Source organism: Somniosus microcephalus, chromosome 7 (genome assembly GCF_052327205.1).
Source record: "Somniosus microcephalus isolate GS21.2 chromosome 7, FLI_Smic_1.0, whole genome shotgun sequence".
Taxonomy (NCBI): domain Eukaryota; kingdom Metazoa; phylum Chordata; class Chondrichthyes; order Squaliformes; family Somniosidae; genus Somniosus; species Somniosus microcephalus.
In genome coordinates this window covers 6,420,142-6,438,367 of record NC_140993.1, presented here as the reverse complement: position 1 = coordinate 6,438,367, position 18,226 = coordinate 6,420,142, and positions in this window count along the sequence as shown.

The window sequence follows — 18,226 nt, the reverse complement described above, 5'->3', positions numbered from 1 at the left end:
GCCTAAAATCACACTGTGTTGCATACAGAGTATAACATGGACTTGTCCCTTAAACCCCAGAACATAATAATACACAGAACCTCCCCACTAAGCCCCTCTGGATTGGTTGGGACACACACCACCCCCTCACACAGTACCGGTGGTCCTAAGGATGCGTGGGCTTGGACAATGCTCACCCCGATTGTCCCGTTTTCTTGCTCGCTGCTCCCCTGTGTAGAGCGTGTCTCCTGGTTCCGTATCGCCGATGCACTATCCAAGTCCCAGTTTCGAGATTCATTCCTACAGTCGAGGCTCTTGTCGCTCGTGGTGGTTTCTTCTGTCCATCTCGGACGGAGTGCTCGGTTCTTGGTTCAGAGATGAGGGCACGCGAAGGCGAGAGAGAGCGAGAATGGCCAAAGCTGCCTTCTCTTTTATACCCTAAAAGTTCATTAAGGTCTGTGTAGTGCAGTGATGTCTTTTTAATCACCCTTCTCTGTCTGGTTTCCCGCCTTTCGGGGCTATCCCATCTAGGTGCTGGTGTTAATGGCAGATGATGGGCCGCACTTCTCACCCGATCCCGGGTTAAGTGGCTTCCCATTAGTTTCCAATGGCCCTCCTTTGTCCGGTTCCTGCCATTCGGGGCTATCTCATTGTTTCCCAGAGAAGTCTGTCTGCTCAGACATTCTCCCCTGATCAGTTTGCAGGTCTGGCTGGAATCTCCTGTCAATCACAAACACCTGGGCCCCTCCCATCTTCTCCAAACAGGCTGCTGGTCAATCAGTAGTAACAAACATACAAAATGTCCAATACAAAAAATCCTTGGGGCTTGCGCTGATGCTTACACTTCCTTAGGTAAGGAGACCAAAACTGTACACAATACTTTTTACTTCTACATTTCGTTGTACTGCACTTGTGCACTAACAATGACAATAAAGTTGATTATGATTATGAATACTCCAGGTGTGTTCTCATCAGGGCCCTATATAATTCCAATAAGACATCTTTACTCTTATACTGTCAGAGCAGCGGCGGCAGCGGACCTGTGAGGAGCGAGGCGGCGGAGCAAGGTTAAAAGCGGCGGCGAGGCTCAGGTAGGCCTCAGAGTGGCGGCGGACCTGTGAGGAGCGAGGCGGCGGCGAGGCACAGGTAGGCTTACCAATCTCAGAGCTCCGAGCTAGGGAGAGAAGTAAAAAGTAATCGAAGTGTGATGTCACCAGAAAACAGGTAAGTGATTGGTAGGTGAGTATTTCTCTCTTTTTTAAACTTAAACTCTGTGGTTTATAGTTTCTAAGTTCTCTGTGGTGTAGCGGGGACTGTTGGTAAACCAGGGCCCTTAAGTATATCATTTAACTGTAGTGTAATTGGTGGGATTGATTTGATTTCATTTAATTTGAATTAATTAAAGGGTAAGTCATGGCAGGAGAGGTCGGCCCCGTGGTATGCTCCTCCTACGCTATGTGGGAACTCAGGGACACTTCCTATGTCCCTGACAACCATGTGTGCAGGAAGTGTGTCCAGCTGCAGCTACTGGCAGACCACATTGCGGCGCTGGAGCTGCGATTGGATACATACTGGAGGACGTCGTGGATATCACGTTTAATCAGTTGGTCACACCGCAGGTAAAGGTTGCACAGGCAGAAAGGGAATGGGTGACCAACAGGCAGAGTCGTAGGCGCATGCAGGTAGTGAAGGAGTCCCCTGTGGACATCCCCCTCTCAAACAGATATACCACTTTGAGTACTGTTGGGGGGGATGGCTTATCAGAGGAAAGCAGCAGCAGCCAACTTCCTGGCACCAGGGGTGGTTCTGCTGCACAGGAGGGGAGGAAAAAGAGGGGTAGAACTATAGCACTGTAATAGGGGATTCTATTGTAAGGGGAATAGATAGGTGCTTCTGTGGCCGCAAACGAGACTCCAGGATGGTGTGTTGCCTCCCTGGTGCAAGGGTCAAGGATGTCTCGGAGCAGCTGCAGAACATTTTGGAAGGGGAGGGTGAACAGCCAGCTGTCGTGGTGCATATAGGTATCAATGATATAGGTAAAAAACAGGATGAGGTCCTAAAAGCTGAATATAGGGAGTTAGGAGGTAAATTAAAAAATAGGACCTCAAAGATAGTAATCTCAGGATTGCTACCAGTGCCACGTGCTAGTCAGAGTAGAAATAGAAGGATATTTCAGATGAATACGTGGCTAGAGGAATGGTGCAAGGGGGAGGGATTCAAATTCCTGGGACATTGGAACCGGTTCTGGGGGAGTTGGGATCAGTGCAAACTGGACGGTTTGCAGCTGGGCGGGACCGAAACCGATGTCCTAGGGGGAGTGTTTGCTAGTGCTCTGGGGAAGGGTTTAAACTAAAATGGCAGGGGGTTGGGAACTTGAGCAGCGAGACAGAGGAAAGGGAAACAAGGATAAAAGCAAAAGATAGGAAGGAGAAAAACAAAAGTGGCAGTCAGAGTAATCAACGGTTTAAATCAAACATGGCCACAGTAAATAATAATTCTAAAAGGTCTAAGAGCGTTAAAAAAACAAGCCTGACGGCTTTGTGTCTTAATGCGAGGAGCATTCGTAATAAGGTGGATGAATTAGCTGCGCAAATAGAGGTAAACGAATATGATTTGATTGGGATTATGGAAACATGGCTCCAGGGTGGCCAAGGCTGGGAATTCAACATCCAGGGGTATTCAGTATTCAGGAAGGACAGGCAAAAAGGAAAAGGAGGTGGGGTAGCATTGTTGGTTAAAGGGGGATTAACACAATTGAAAGGAAGGACATTAGCTCTGATGATGTGGAATCTCTATGGGTAGAACTGAGAAATACCAAGGGGCAGAAAACGTTAGTGGGAGTGGTATATAGACCTCCAAACAGTAATGCGGAGGTTGGGGATGGCATTAAAAGGGAAATTAGAGAAGCGTGCAATAAGGGCACAGTAGTTATCATGGGTGACTTTAATCTACATATAGATTGGGCTAACCAAATTAGTAACAATACTGTGGAGGAGGAATTTCTGGAGTGTATACGGGATGGTTTCCTGGACCAATATGTCGAGGAACCAACTAGAGATCAGGCCATCTTAGACTGGGTATTATGTAATGAGAAAGGATTAATTAGCAATCTTGTTGTACGAGCCCCCTTGGGTCGGAGCAATCATAATATGATAGTATTCTTCATTAAGATGGAGAGTGAAGTAGTTGACTCAGAGACTAGGGTCCTGAATTTAAATAAAGGAAACTACGATGGTATGAGGCGCGAGTTGGGTAGGATTGATTGGGGAATGTCACTCAAAGGGTTGATGGTGGATAGGCAATTGCAAACATTCAAAGACCGCATGGATGAACTACAGAATTTGTTCATCCCAGTTTGGCATAAAAATAAAACAAAAAAGGTGACTCAACCGTGGCTAACAAGGGAAATTAGGGATAGCATAAGAGCCAAGGAGAGGACATATAAATTGGCCAGAAAAAGCAGTAAACCTGAGGATTGGGAGCAGTTTAGGATTCAGCAAAGGAGCACAAAGGGATTAGTTAAGAAGGAGAAAATAGAGTATGAGAGTAAGCTTTCAGGGAACATAAAAACTGACTGTAAAAGCTTTTATAGATATGTGAAGAGAAAAAGATTGGTGAAGTCAAGCGTAGGTCCCTTGCAGTCAGAATCAGGGGAATTTATAATGGGGAACAAAGAAATGGCAGACCAATTAAATACATATTTTGGTTCTGTCTTCACAAAGGAGGACACAAATAACCTCCCAGAGATGTCGGGGAACATAGGGTCTGATGAAAGGGAGGAACTGAAAGAAATCAGTATTTGTAGGGAAATGGTGTTAGGGAAATTGATGGGATTGTAGGCCGATAAATCCCCAGGGCCTGATAATCTACATCCTAGGGTACTTAAGGAAGTGGCCCTAGAAATAGCAGATGCATTGCTGATCATCTTCCAACATTCGATAGACTCTGGAACAGTACCCATGGATTGGAGGGTAGCTAATGTTACCCCACTATTCAAAAAAGGTGGTAGAGAGACAACGGGGAATTACAGACCAGTAAGCCTGACATCGGTAGTGGGGAAAATGCTAGAGTCCATTCTAAAAGATGTAATAGCAGAGCACTTGGAAAACAGTGACAGGATCGGACAAAGTCAACATGGATTTACAAAAGGTAAATCGTGCTTGACTAATCTACTGGAATTTTTTGAGGATGTAACTGGTAAAATAGATAAGGGAAAACCAGTGGATGTGGTGTATTTGGACTTTCAAAAGGCTTTCGACAAGGTCCCGCATAAGAGGTTAGCGTGTAAAGTTAAGGCACATGGGATTGGGGGCAAGGTATTGACTTGGATAGAGAACTGGTTGGCAGACAGAAAGCAAAGAGTTGGAATAAACGGGTCTTTTTCTGAGTGGCAGGCAGTGACTAGTGGGGTACCGCAGGGATCGGTCCTTGGACCCCAGCTATTCACAATATATATTAATGATCTAGACGAGGGAATTAGATGTAATATCTCCAAGTTTGCAGACGACACAAAGCTGGGTGGGCGTGTGTGCTGTGAGGAGGATGCCGAGAAACTCCAGTATGATTTGGACAGGTTGGGTGATTGGGCAGAAGCATGGCCGATGCAATATAACGTGGATAAATGCGAGGTTATCCACTTTGGTGTCAAAAACAGGAAGGCAGATTATTATCTGAATGGCAATAGATTGGGAGAAGGGGAAGTGCAACGAGACCTGGGTGTCCTTGTGCACCAGTCACTGAAGGTAAGCATGCAGGTGCAGCAGGCGGTTAAGAAGGCAAATGGTAAGTTCGCCTTCGTGGCGAGAGGGTTTGAGTACAGGAACAAGGATGCCTTGCTGCAGTTGTACAGGGCCTTGGTGAGACCACATCTTGAGTATTGTGTGCAGTTTTGGTCGCCTTATCTGAGGAAGGATGTTCTTGCCATGGAGGGAGCGCAGCGAAGATTCACCAGACTGATACCTGGGATGGCAGGAATGACGTATGAGGAGAGATTGGGTTGATTGGGCTTATACTCGCTGTAGTTTAGAAGAATGAGAGGGGATCTCATTGAAACTTAAAAAATTCTTACAGGACTGGACAGACTAGATGCAGGAAGGATGTTCCCGATGGTCAGGGAGTCCAGAACCAGGGGTCACAGTCTAAGGATAAGGGGTAAGCCATTTAGGACAGAGATGAGGAGGCATTTCTTCACCCAGAGAGTGGTGAGCCTGTGGAATTCTCTACCACAGAAGGCAGTAGAGGCCAATTCATTAAATATATTCAAGAAAGAGTTGGATATATTGCTTAAGGCTAAAGGGATCAAGGGATATGGGGAGAAAGCAGGGAGCGGGTACTGAATTTGGATGATCAGCCATGATCACATTGAATGGCAGAGCAGGCTCGAGGGGCCGAATGGCCTACTCCTGCTCCTATCTTCTATGTTTCTATGTATCTATACTGAAATCCTCTTGTAATAAAGGCCAACACACTATTTGTTTACATAATTGCTTGCTGTACTTTCAGTGATTCGTGTACAAGGACACCCAGGTCCCTCTGAATACCAACATTTTCCAATCTCTCACCATTTCAAAAATACTCTGCTTTTCTATTTTTCCTACCAAAGTGTTGACTCTGCCCAATCCTATTATTATTTTCTAAGTGCCCTGTTACCACATCCTTAATAAGAGATTCTAGCATTTTCCCTACTACTGATGTCAGGCTAACTGGTCTGTAGTTCCCAGGTTTCTCTTTCCCTCCTCCTTAAATAGTGGGGTTACATTTGCTACCTTCCAATCCGCGGGAACCGTTCTAGAATCTATGGAATTTTGGAAAATTACAACCAATGCATCCACTATCTCTATAGCCAAGTCTTTCAAAATCCTAGGATGTCGGCCATCAGGTCCAGGGGATTTATCGGCTTTCAGTCCCATTCATTTCTCCAGTACTATTTTTTTTACTAATACTAATTTCTTTCAGTTCCTCATTCTCGCTAGACCTTTGGTCGTCCACTATTTCCGGGAAGTTTTTTGCGTCTTCTTCCGTGAAGACAGACACAAAGTATTTGTTTCATTTCGCTGCCATTTCCTTATTCCCCATTATAATTTCTCCTGTCTCAGCCTGTAAGGGACCCACATTTACTTTCGCTAATCTTTTCCTTTTTACATACCTATAGAAGCTTTTACAATCTGTTTTTATGTCTCTCACTAGTTTACTCTCATATTCTATTTTCCCTTTCTTGATCAATTTCTTGGTCCTCCTTTGTTGAATTCTAAAATCCTCCCAATCCTCAGGTTTACTACTCTTTTTGGCAGCATTATAAGCCTCTTCCTTTGATCTAATACTATCTTTAACTTCTCTTGTTAGCCACGGTTGGACCACTTTTCCTGTGGGGTTTTTGTGCCTTAAAGGAATGTTTATTTGTTGTAAATTATGTATTAATTCTTTAAATGCTAGCCATTGCTCATCCACTGTCATACCTTTTAATGCAGTTTCCCAATCTACCTTAGCCAACTCACCCCTCATACCTACGTAGTTTGCTCTGTTTAGATTTAAGACCCTAGTTTCAGATTTAATTAAGTCACTTTTAAACTCAATATAAAATTATAACATATTATGGTCACTCTTCCCTAAAGGCCCCTTTACTACAAGGTTATTAATTAACCCTTTCTTGTTGCACAATACCAGATCTAAAATAGCCTGTTCCCTAGTTGGTTCCTCAACATACTGATCTAGAAAGCTATCTTGCATACATTCTATGAATTCGTCCTCCACACTATTACTGCAAGTTTGGTTTGCCCAGTCTATATGAAGATTAAAGTCCCCCATGATTACTGTATTGCCCTTGTTACATGCGCCTCTAATTTCCTGATTTATACTCTGCCCTACATTACAACTACTGTTAGGGGGCCTATAAACAACTCCCACCAATGTTTTCTGCCCCTTGCTGTTTCTTAGCTCCACCCAAACTGATTCTACTACTTGATTTTCGGAGCTAAGATCCTTTCTCTCTACTGTCTTTATCCCATCCTTTATTATCAGGGCTACCCCTCCTCCTGTTCCATTTTGCCTATTCCTTCTAAAAGTTATGTATCCTGGAATATTTAGTTCCCAACCTTGGCCACTTTGCAACCACTTCTCTGTTATGGTTATTAGATCCAACCTGTTAATTTCTCTCTGCACTGTTAATTCATCTATTTTGTTGCAAATGTTTCGCACATTCAGATATACTGCCTTTAGCTCTGACATCCTATTTTCCCTGATGTCACCTCAGTCACTGATGCCCTATGACCTTTGTTACTCTCTCTGTCCCTTCCTCACCCACTCTGCTTATTTTTACCCAAAACTCTACTCTGCTCTCGAGCCTTGACATTTCTCTCGCTGCTTTTAAATTTACTCTTTCCTGAATCCTCCTGCCCCACCACCCTCCCTCCTTCATTAGTTTAAAGCCCTGTCTACTGCCCTGGTTATTTGATTCACCAGGACACTGGTCCCAGCCCGGTTTAAGTGGAGCCCGTCCTATCCGAACAGCTCCCTCTTTCCCCAGTACTGGTGCCAGTGCCCCATGAACCGAAACCCCTTCCTCCCACACCACTCTTTGAGCCACACATTTAAACCTCTAATCTGTTTGTCCCTATGCCAATTTGCACGTGGCTCAGGTAACAATCCAGAGATTATTACCTTTGAGGTTCTGCTTTTTAATTTGGATCCTAGCTCCTCAAACTCCCTCAGCAGAACCTCATTCCTAGTTCTACCTATGTCATTGGTTCCTACATGGACCATAACGACTGGATCCTCCCCCTCCCACTCCAAGTTCTCCTCCAGCTGCGAGGAGATGTCTTTAACCCTGGCACCAGGCAGGCTACACAACCTTCGGAACTCTCGGTCGCAGCTGCAGAGAACAGTATCTATCCCCCTGACTATACTGTCTCCTACCATAACGACATTCCCTTTCGCTCCCCCCACTTGAATGGCCTCCTGCACCATGGTGCCATGGTCAGCCTGCTCATCCATCCGACAGGATTTTCCCTCATCCACACAGGCAGCAAGAACCTCATACCTGTTGGACAAGAGCAAAGGCTGAGGCTCCTCCAGCACTGCACCTGGGGTCCCCTTACCTGCCTTAGGGAGTGCTGCGCTGTTGGAGGGACAGTACTGAGGGAGTGCTGCACTGTTGGGGGTACCGTATTGAGGCAGCGGCGCACTGTCGGAGGGGCAGTACTGAGGGAGCGCCGCACTGTCGGAGGGACAGTACTGAGGGAGCGCTGCACTGTCGGAGGGGCAGTACTGAGGGAGCGCTGCACTGTCGGAGGGGCAGTACTGAGGGAGCGCCGCACTGTTGGAGGGGCAGTACTGAGGGAGCACCGCACTGTCGGAGGGGCAGTACTGAGGGAGCGCCGCACTGTCGGAGGAGCAGTACTGAGGGAGCGCTGCACTGTCGGAGGGGCAGTACTGAGGGAGTGCCGCACTGTTGGAGGAGCAGTACTGAGGTAGTGCTGCATTGTCGGATGTGCTGTCTTTTGGATGAGATGTTATACCGAGGCCCCTCGCCCCTCTCAGCTAAATGTAAAATATCCCATGCCACTATTTTGAAGAGCAGGAGAGTTCTCCCCAAGATTTATCCCTCTGGCAACATCAATAGATTATCTGGTCAATATCACGTTCCTGTATGTGGGATCTTTCTGTGCACTTATTGGCTGCCACGTTTCCTACAGTACAACAGTGACTACACTTCAAAAGGACTTCTTTGGCTGCACAGCACTTTGGAACATACTGAGGTCAAGAAAGGTGCGATAGAAATGCAAGTCTTTCTTTCCCCACCCCCCATTCTCCTCTTACCCTGCTCCAACACCCAGCTCCCCACTTCCTATCTCCTCACAGTCACTCTGCCCACTCCCACTCTGCCCCATCCCGCGGCTCACATACCCTGTCGTACCCAGTATTAAGGAAGTGGTAACAGGGCACTTAGAAAATCATAATATGATTAGGCAGAGTCAACATGGTTTTATAAAAGGGCAATCTTGTTTAACAAATTTATTCAGAGTTTTTTGAGGATGTAACTAGCAGGGTAGATAATTTGGATTTATTTGGATTTCCAAAAGGCATTCGATAAGGTGCCACATAAAAGGTTGCTATACAAGATAAGGGGTCATGGGGTTGGGGGTAATATATTAGCATGGATAGAGGATTGGTTAATGGACAGAAAACAGAGAATAGAGATAAACGGGTCATTTTCCGGTTGGCAGGCTGTAACTAGTCGGGGCATCAGCTATTTACAATCTATATTAATGACTTTGATGAAGGGCTGAGTATAATGTATCCAAGTTTGCTGACGATACAAAGCTAGGTGGGAAAGTAAGCTATGAGGAGGACACAAAGAGGCTGCAAAGGGATATAGACAGGTTCAGTGAGTGGGCAACAAGGTGGCAGATGGAGTATAATGTGGGGAAATGTGAGGTTATTCACTTTGGTAGGAAGAATAGAAAAACAAAAAAATGTTGAAATGGTGAGACTATTAAATGTTGGTGTTCAGAGAGATTTACGTGTCCTCGTACAGGAAACACAGAAAGTTAACTTGCAGGTACAGCAACAATTAGGCAGGCATATGGCATATTGGCATTTATTGCAAAGGGGTTGAAGTACAAGAGTAAGGAAGTCTTGCTACAACTGTACAGGGCTTTGGTGAAACCACACCTGGAGTACTGGGCACAGTTTTGGTCTCCTTATTTGGGAAAGTACATACATGCCTTGGAGGCGGTGCAATGAAGGTTCACTAGACTAATCCCTGGGATGAGAGGGCTGTCCTATGAGGAGAGATTGAGTAGATTGGGCCTATACTCTCTGGAATTTAGAAGAATGAGAGGTGATCTCATTGAAACATGTAAGATTCTGAGGAGGATTGACAGGGTAGATGCTGAGAGGTTGTTTCCCCCTGGCTGGAGAGTCTAGAAGTAGGGGGCATAGTCTCAGTTTAAGGGGTCGGCCATTTAAGACTGATATGAGGAGAAATTTCTTCACTCAGAGGGTTGTGAATCTTTGGAATTCTCTACCCCAGAGGGCTGAGGATGCTGAATCGTTGAGTATATTCAAGACTGTGATCGATAGATTTTTGGACTCTAGGGGAATCAAGGGATATGGAGATCGGGCGGGAAAGTGGAGTTGAGATCGAAGATCAGCCATGATCTTACTGAATGGCGGAGTAGGCTTGTAGCCGGGTTTTGCGGTGGCCAATTTCCTATGGCCCCTGCCGCAATCGCCAATTATTCTAAGTGGTTTCGCCCCGCCCGTAGCGAGCACGCAAACCCCCTTACCACAAGTTCTGGATGATAGGGATTACTGAGGACAGATTTGAACACGGACAGCGTTTTCGGGCTCACCCGTACAGTGTTTATTAAGGTTAACAAAAGCATTCCACTTGCATACAGTACGAGCGGTGTGAACACAACAGTACAGTTTAAAACAGTACAACCCTGACTTGTCCAACAAGCCCCTGCCGTGCTGACTTACCACGGCCTAAAAACACCCTCCCATGAACTAAACTATCACAGGACCCTTCCAACGCTAAACCCCCTCTGGTTTGGTGGGAACATATATGCACCCCCTCACACGCTAAGTGATCTTGTGGGTGTGTAGGCTTGGCAATGCTCACCTAGATTGCCCTTGATCTTGCTTGTAGCTTCCTCCTGTCCGTCTCGGCTATCTGGTTCCGTACCGGCCTTGCGGCATGCGAATCCCAGTCTGAGTCAAAGTCTGTCTTGGTTGGAAGAGCAAGGCTCAGCTCCTCTTGACATTCCGTTGTGTGGAGGGCAGGAGAGAGAGAGAGAGCTATCCAAACTGCTCTCTGATATACCCCTCCAATACACAGACCGCTGTCTGTGGTTTTAATGGACACATGGCCTCAGGGAAATGGTTTCCAGGCTTCCTCCCAGGTTTGGATGGTTTAGATCTCGTTTCGATCTCCCAGCCGATTAACTTAACGAGCTCATCTTCTCCAGAAACAATGAGTCTCGTTATTCATGACTGGGAGTGGACCCCTCGGGCCATTGTTCCCAAGGACAGTTTGTTACCATACAAATGCAACCTAGTTATGTCAGCCACCTTCAGCTTGAGTGGTTTTCCGCTGCTTCCCCCCCAAACAGCCTGTCCAGTTTTTAATAAGGGTATATGTTCATAATCTAAAAATCCATGGAGTCTGCGCCGACGGCTGCAGCTTGAGGGGCCGTATGGCCTACCCCTGCTCCTAATTCTTGTTATATTATTCCCAAACTCCCAATCTCCTCATTCCCAGGTTTCCTGCTCCGCTACCCCTCTCCCCATTACCAGGCTTCCTGCTGTTTCAGCTCTCCTTTCTCCTGATCCCCCCTGCTCCTGTTCTCGCACTCTGCCCTCCAGCGCGCCCACTCTCTCCGCTACCACTTTGTTTCCCCTACTTTGTTTTTTAGGCAAACATGGCAGTGAACTTATGCACAGAAAGACCCCACAAGCAGCAAATGCGATAACTGACCAGCTGTCCTGTTTTGGTGATATTTGTAGGGGAGTGTTTCCCGCTCTCCTTCAAATAGTGCCACGGGATCGCTTCCATCCAACTGAACAGGTAGACCAGGGCCTCGGTTTAACGTCTCATCTGAAACACGGCACCACTAAACTATTTCACCTCAGCCACTTTTCTCGGTGGAAACATGTGATGTAGGTTTGGGAAATGGCCGAAGTTACCCATGGATCAATGAACAGACTGCAATCCTCTGGCAACCATGCTGCGTGAAGCAACATTTCTTTCAAAAGCTGAACGATGCTGAGTGTGGGGCGAATGAAAAGTGAGAAGTGATACAGTTTGGTGGAAAATAGAAACATAGAGGATAGGAGCAGGAGTAGGCCATTCGGCCCCTCGAGCCTGCTCCGCCATTCAATGAGATCATGGCTGATCATCCAAACTCAGTACCCTGTCCCTGCTTTCACCCCATATCTCTTGATCCCTTTAGCTTTAAGAAATATATCCAACTCCTTCTCGAATATATTTAATGAATTGGCCTCTACTGCCTTGTGTGGTAGAGAATTCCACAGGTTCACCACTCTCTGGGTGAAGAAATTCCTCCTCCTCTCTGTCCTAAATGGCTTACCCCTTATCCTTAGACTGTGACCCCTGGTTCTGGGCTCCCCCACCATCGGGAACATCCTTCCTGCATTTAGTCTGTCTAGTCCTGTTAGAATTTTATAAGTTTCAATGAGATCCCCTCTCATTCTTCTAAACTCCAGCGAGTATAAGCCCAATCGACCCAATCTCTCTTCATATGTCATTCCTGCCATCCCAGGTATCAGTCTGGTGAATCTTCACTGCACTCCCTCCATGGCAAGAACATCCTTCCTCAGATAAGGTGACCAAAACTGCACACAATACTCAAGGTGAGGTCTCACCAAGGTCCTGTACAACTGCAGCAAAAGGAAGAATGAGGAGAGGCAATATAAACTAAAGGGTACAATTCTAAAGGGGGTGGGGGACCTGGGGGTGTATGTGCACAAATCGCTGAAGGTGGCAGGGCAGGTTGTGAAAGCGGTTTAAAAAAAAGCATACGGGATCCTGGGCTTCATAAATAGAGGTATAGAGTACAAAAGCAAGGAAGTTATGATGAACCTTTATAAAACACTGGTTCAGCCTCAACTGGAGTATTGTGTCCAATTCTGGGCACCGCACTTTAGGAAGGATGTGAAGGCCTTAGAGAGGGTGCAGAAAAGATTTACAAGAATGGTTCCAGGGATGAGGGACTTCAGTTACGTGGATAGACTGGAGAAGCTGGGGTTGTTCTCCTTAGAGCAGAGAAGATTGAGAGGAGATTTGATAGAGGTGTTCAAAATCATGAGGGGTCTGGACAGAGTAGATAAAAACTGTTCCCATTGGCGGAAAGATCGAGAACCAGCGGACACAGATTTAAGGTGATTGGCAAAAGAACCAAAGGCGACACGAGGAAAAACTTTTTTATGCAGCAGGTGGTTAGGATCTGGAATGCACTGCCTGAAAGGGTGTGGAGGCAGATTCAGTCGTGGCTTTCAAAAGGGAATTGGATCAGTACCTGAAGGAAAAAATTTGCAGGGCTGCGGGGAAAGGGCGGGGGTGTGGGACTAGTTGAAGTGCTCTTGCAGAGAGCCGGCACGGGCTCGACGGGCCGAATGGCCTCCTTCTGTGCTGTAACAATTTTATGATTCTCTGTCGAGCCACAGTCTCCCAGGTCAGGATGTGGTTTGGTAGCAGCCTCCCATCCTGAAAAATATCTTATTGCCATGCAAGTGAAATTTATGCTGTTGTTGCTTCACCCCCTTCCATCGTCTCACAAAACACACACCCACACAACCCATCTTCAGTTTTTTAAAATTTGTTCCTGGGATGTGGGCGTCGCTGGCAAGGCCAGCATTTACTGCCCATCCCTAACTGCCCTCGAGAAGGTGGTGGTGAGCCACCTTCTTGAACCGCTGCAGTCCTTGCGCTGAAGGTACTCCCACAGTGCTGTTTGGGAGGGAGTTGCAGGATTTTGACCCAGCAACGATGAAGGAACGCCGATATATTTCCAAGTCAGGATGGTGTGTAACTTGCAGGTGGTGGTGTTCCCATGCGCCTGCTGCCCTTGTCCTTCTAGGTGGAAGAGGTCGCGGGTTTGGGAGGTGCTGCTAAAGAAGCCTTGGCGAGTTGCTGCAGTTACAGGATGAGTGAAGTGCAAAAAAAAAAGTAAACTCCACAACATTACTGCAAACCACGACAGGTCAAGTATAAAAGCCATAAAAAGCTCCTGGAAAACTTATTTTGACAGCAAGAAATGTTGAAAGTCCAGATGTAATAGAAGGATGTTGAGGTAATAGAGAGGCTGCAGCACCGATTCACCGGGATGCTGCCTAGTACGAGGAAATACAAAGACAAAAAATTGGGGGCTGTTTTAACATCTCATGTTAGCAAAAATGAAAGTGCGTGGAATTGGAGGTAACATTGTGACATGGGTTGGTAATTGGTTGAGAGGTAATAGACAGAGTAGGAATAAAGGGAATGTACCAATATCCTCGTGGGGAAGTTTGCTAGTGCTGTTGGGGAGGGTTTAAACTAATTTGGCAGGGGAATGGGCACCAGGATGAAGTATTAGAACAGAGAAACACAGTGCACAAAGGAATGGGAGAGACAGACAGCACTAGAGTAAGAGATAGTACAGTATTAGGTGGGGTCAGACTAACAGAGAATACAAGAAGGCCTAAGAGAGGTTTACAGTGCTTGTGTGTGAATGCATGAAGTGTGGTAAATAAGGTTGGTGAGCTGCAGCTGCAAATAGGCACATGGGAATATGATGTTGTGGTGATAACAGAGACCTGGCTCAAAAAAGGACAGGATTGGGTACTAAATATTCCTGGATATAAGGTGTTCAAGAAAGATAGGGAAGGAAAGAAAGGAGGTGGGGTGGCAGTATTGATTAAGGAGAATATTACAATGCTGAAGAGAGAGGATGTCCTGGAGGAGTCAAGGACAGAATCTATTTGGTTAGTTCATAAACAATAGAGGTGCCATTACACTGCTAGGTGTATTCTATAGACCACCAACTAGTGGGAAAGATATAGAGGAGCAAGTTTGCAGGGAGATTACAGAGAGGTGCAAGAACTATAGAGTAGTGATAATGGGGGGCTTCAGCTATCCTAATATAGACTGGGATTGTAATAGTGTAAAGGGCAGAGAGGGGGAACAATTTCTTAAGTGTGTTCAGAAGAACTTTCTTGATCAGTATGTTTCTGGCCCAACGAGGAAGGAGGCATTGCTGGATCTGCTTCTGGGGAATGAGGTGGGTTAAGTGGAGCAAGTGTCAGTAGGTGAACATTTAGGGAACAGTGATCATAATATCATAAGGCTTAGATTAGCTATGGAAAAGGACAGGGAGTAATCGAGAGTTAAATACTTAATCGGAGGAGGGCCAATTTCAGTGGGTTGAGAACGGACCTGGCCCGGGTAAATTGGAATTAAAGATTGGCAGGCAAAACTGTAATCGAACAATGGACTGCCTTTAAAGAGATGGTTTGAGTACAGTCGAGGTACATTCCCACGAGGGGGAAAGGTAGGACAACCAAAGCCAGAGCTCCCTGGATGATGAAAGAGAAGTTCGACACCATACAGGACAAAGCAGCCCGCTTGATTAGCACCCCATCGACCACCTTAAACATTCACTCCCTCCACCGGCGTACCGTGGCTGCAGTGTGTACCATCTACAAGATGCACTACAGCAACTCGCCAAGGCTTCTTCGGCAGCATCTCCCAAACCCGCGACCTCTTCCACCTAGAAGGACAAGGGCAGCAGGAGCATGGGAACACCACCAACTCCAAGTTCCCCTCCAAGTCACACACCATCCTGACTTAGAAGTATATCGACGTTCCTTCATCGTCGCTGGGTCAAAATCCTGGAACTCCCTACCTAATAGCACTGTGGGAGTACCTTCACCACACGGACTGCAGCGGTTCAACAAGGCGGCTCACCACCACCTTCTCAAGGGTAATTAGGGATGGGTAATAAATGCTGGCCTTGCCAGTGACGCCCACATCCCATAAACGAATAAAAAAGAGTAAGATGAAGCAGACAAAAGGAGCTTATCACAGATGTCCGGTTGAGAGTACAAGGGAGAACCAAGCTGAATATAGAAAGTTCAGAGGGGAAGTGAAAAAGGAAATAAGAGGGACAAAGAGAGAGTCTGAGATTAAATTGGCAGCTAACATAAAAGGGAATTCAAAAGTCTTCTGTAAGAAAAACAAAAGTAGCAGTCAGAGAAATCAACCATGGCCACAGTAAATGATAATTCCAATAGGTCTAAGAGCGTTAAAAAAACAAGCCTGAAGACTTTGTGTCTTAATGCAAGGAGCATTCGGAATAAGGTAGATGAATTAGCTGCACAAATAGAGGTAAACGAATATGATTTGATTGGGATTACGGAAACATGGCTCCAGGGTGGCCAAGGCTGGGAACTCAACATCCAGGGGTATTCAATATTCAGGAAAGATAGGCAAAAAGGAAAGGGAGGTGGGGTAGCATTACCGGTTAAAGAAGGGATTAACACAATTGTAAGGAAGGATATTAGCTCTGATGATGTGGAATCTGTATGGGTAGAACTGAGAAATACCAAGGGGCAGAAAACGTTAGTGGGAGTGGTATATAGACCTCCAAACAGTAATGCGGAGGTTGGAGATGGCATTAAAAGGGAAAATAGAGAAGCGTGCAATAAGGGCACAGCAGTCATCATGGGTGACTTTAATCTACATATAGATTGGGCTAACCAAATTAGTAACAATACTGTGGAGGAGGAATTCCTGGAGTGTTTACGGGATGGTTTCCTGGACCAATATGTCGAGGAAACTGTAGTGTATGTACCCGTCTACCTTTAAGAGAACTATTGTATGTAACCGTTCACCTTTAAGAGAACTACTTTAGGTGTGGCACTACTTGTTTGGCTTCTGTATACTGTAATACCGACGGTGACCACACCGGTATATAAGTGTTGTGGCAGGATTGCTGGGGCAGATTCGCCCGGACCTTCGAATAGTAAAGACCTGTTTGTTTGTTATTCCTGAAGTCTGTGTCGTTATTAACTGTACAACCCACAGACTTTATAGTGGCGACGAGTCCGATCGTACCCTGCGGCAAGACTACCAAAGCAACTAAAGAGCGTCGAAGAGAGGCAACCGCCCTCGTCGTTCTGCTGGAAGAAAACACGAGGCTGCAGCAATAGAAAGGAGGAAGACTTTAGCAACAAAAGCTTCCAGCAGCAACAGGCACTGACTACCCTTCTACCACGGTGCGGAGTGAGCCGATCAGCAGGAAACAAGGCGGCCGCGGAGACTGTGAGTAGGGGAAAGTGTAAAGAATATCCGGAGGATAAGGGCTGTGCACTCGACCACGGTCGAGGGGGAGCGGAGCCGGTCAGAAAGTCGGGTCCAACGGCGTCGTGGGACAGCCGGACCGCGATCGGCGGGAAAAAGCCGGGCAGCGACCGAAGCCACGAAGTGCTGAGACCGGGAGCTGGCGCGGGAAGAGAGAAACTCAGCCGCAGCCGGGGAGGGAAGCACCGGACTGCGTGAGGGCTGGGAGGCGAACGGGAACAGAGCGTGTGGGAGAGGCAGAGCCGACCAAAGGAGGCTGCGCGAGAGCCAGTCCAGCGGCTGAACTGTCCTCCACCAACGGGGTACCCAGCGCCGGTAGAGCCGAGTGTGCGGGAGAGAGAGAGACAGAGCCGAGCAAGGGGAGAGAGACTGCGCGAGAGCCAGTCCAGCGGCTGAACTGTCCTCCACCAACGGGGTACCCAGCGCCGGTAGAACCGAACGTGCGGGAGAGAGAAAGACAGAGCCAAGTAAGGGGAGCTGTGCGAGAGCCAGCCCAGCGGCTGAACCTGTCCGTTGTGGGGAAAATGTACCCCTTCCACCAGGGAAGAAACGCGGGAAGCCGCCATTAGGCGGCGAAGACGACAGAAGCGGGAAACCGCCATTGAAGTGGGCGGGGAGAGAAGGAAAGAGCGGGAAACCGCCATTTTCGCGGGAAAAGCCGCCATCTTAGGGAAAAAAAAAAAAAAAAAATTGTGTTGTACCCAAGGAAAGGAAGATGCCTAAGCGGGGGGACATCAACGATTTTAATTCTGAGATAGAAGACTGGGCCACGTACGTGGAACGTATTGAGATACATTGTAAGGCTAACAAAATAGCTAAGGATGAAAAAGCTTTAACCTTACTTAACATGATGGGTGCGAAAACATTCGGGTTGTTGAAGCATCTTCTCTCACCAGCTAAACCGGCGGATCAGACTTTCGATGATATTGTAGCAGTGCTGAAGGATCACTTGAACCCCACACCGTTGATACTGGCTGAACGATCCAAATTCTATGCAAGAACGCAGAAGAAAGACGAAAGCAACACGGAATACTTGGTCGAACTGCGTAGGCTAGCGGAACACTGCCAGTTCGGAGGGAATCTGACAGAGGCACTGCGAGACAAGTTCGTATGTGGATTGTCCAAAGAAGGGACGCAAAAGCGACTACTGGAAGAGAACGACCTCACACTAGACAGGGCTGTCCTTATAGCTGCATCGCACGAAGCCGCAGCGAAAGGAACGGCGGAAATGCAGCTAAAGGCGGCGGCACTCGGGGTGGACCAAATTACCTCAAGTACAACAAAATGCTATCGTTGTGGGAAGACAACACACGACCAGAATCAATGCTGGTTTAAGAACCAAGAATGTAGGAAATGTGGCAAACTGGGTCACATCGCTAAGGTATG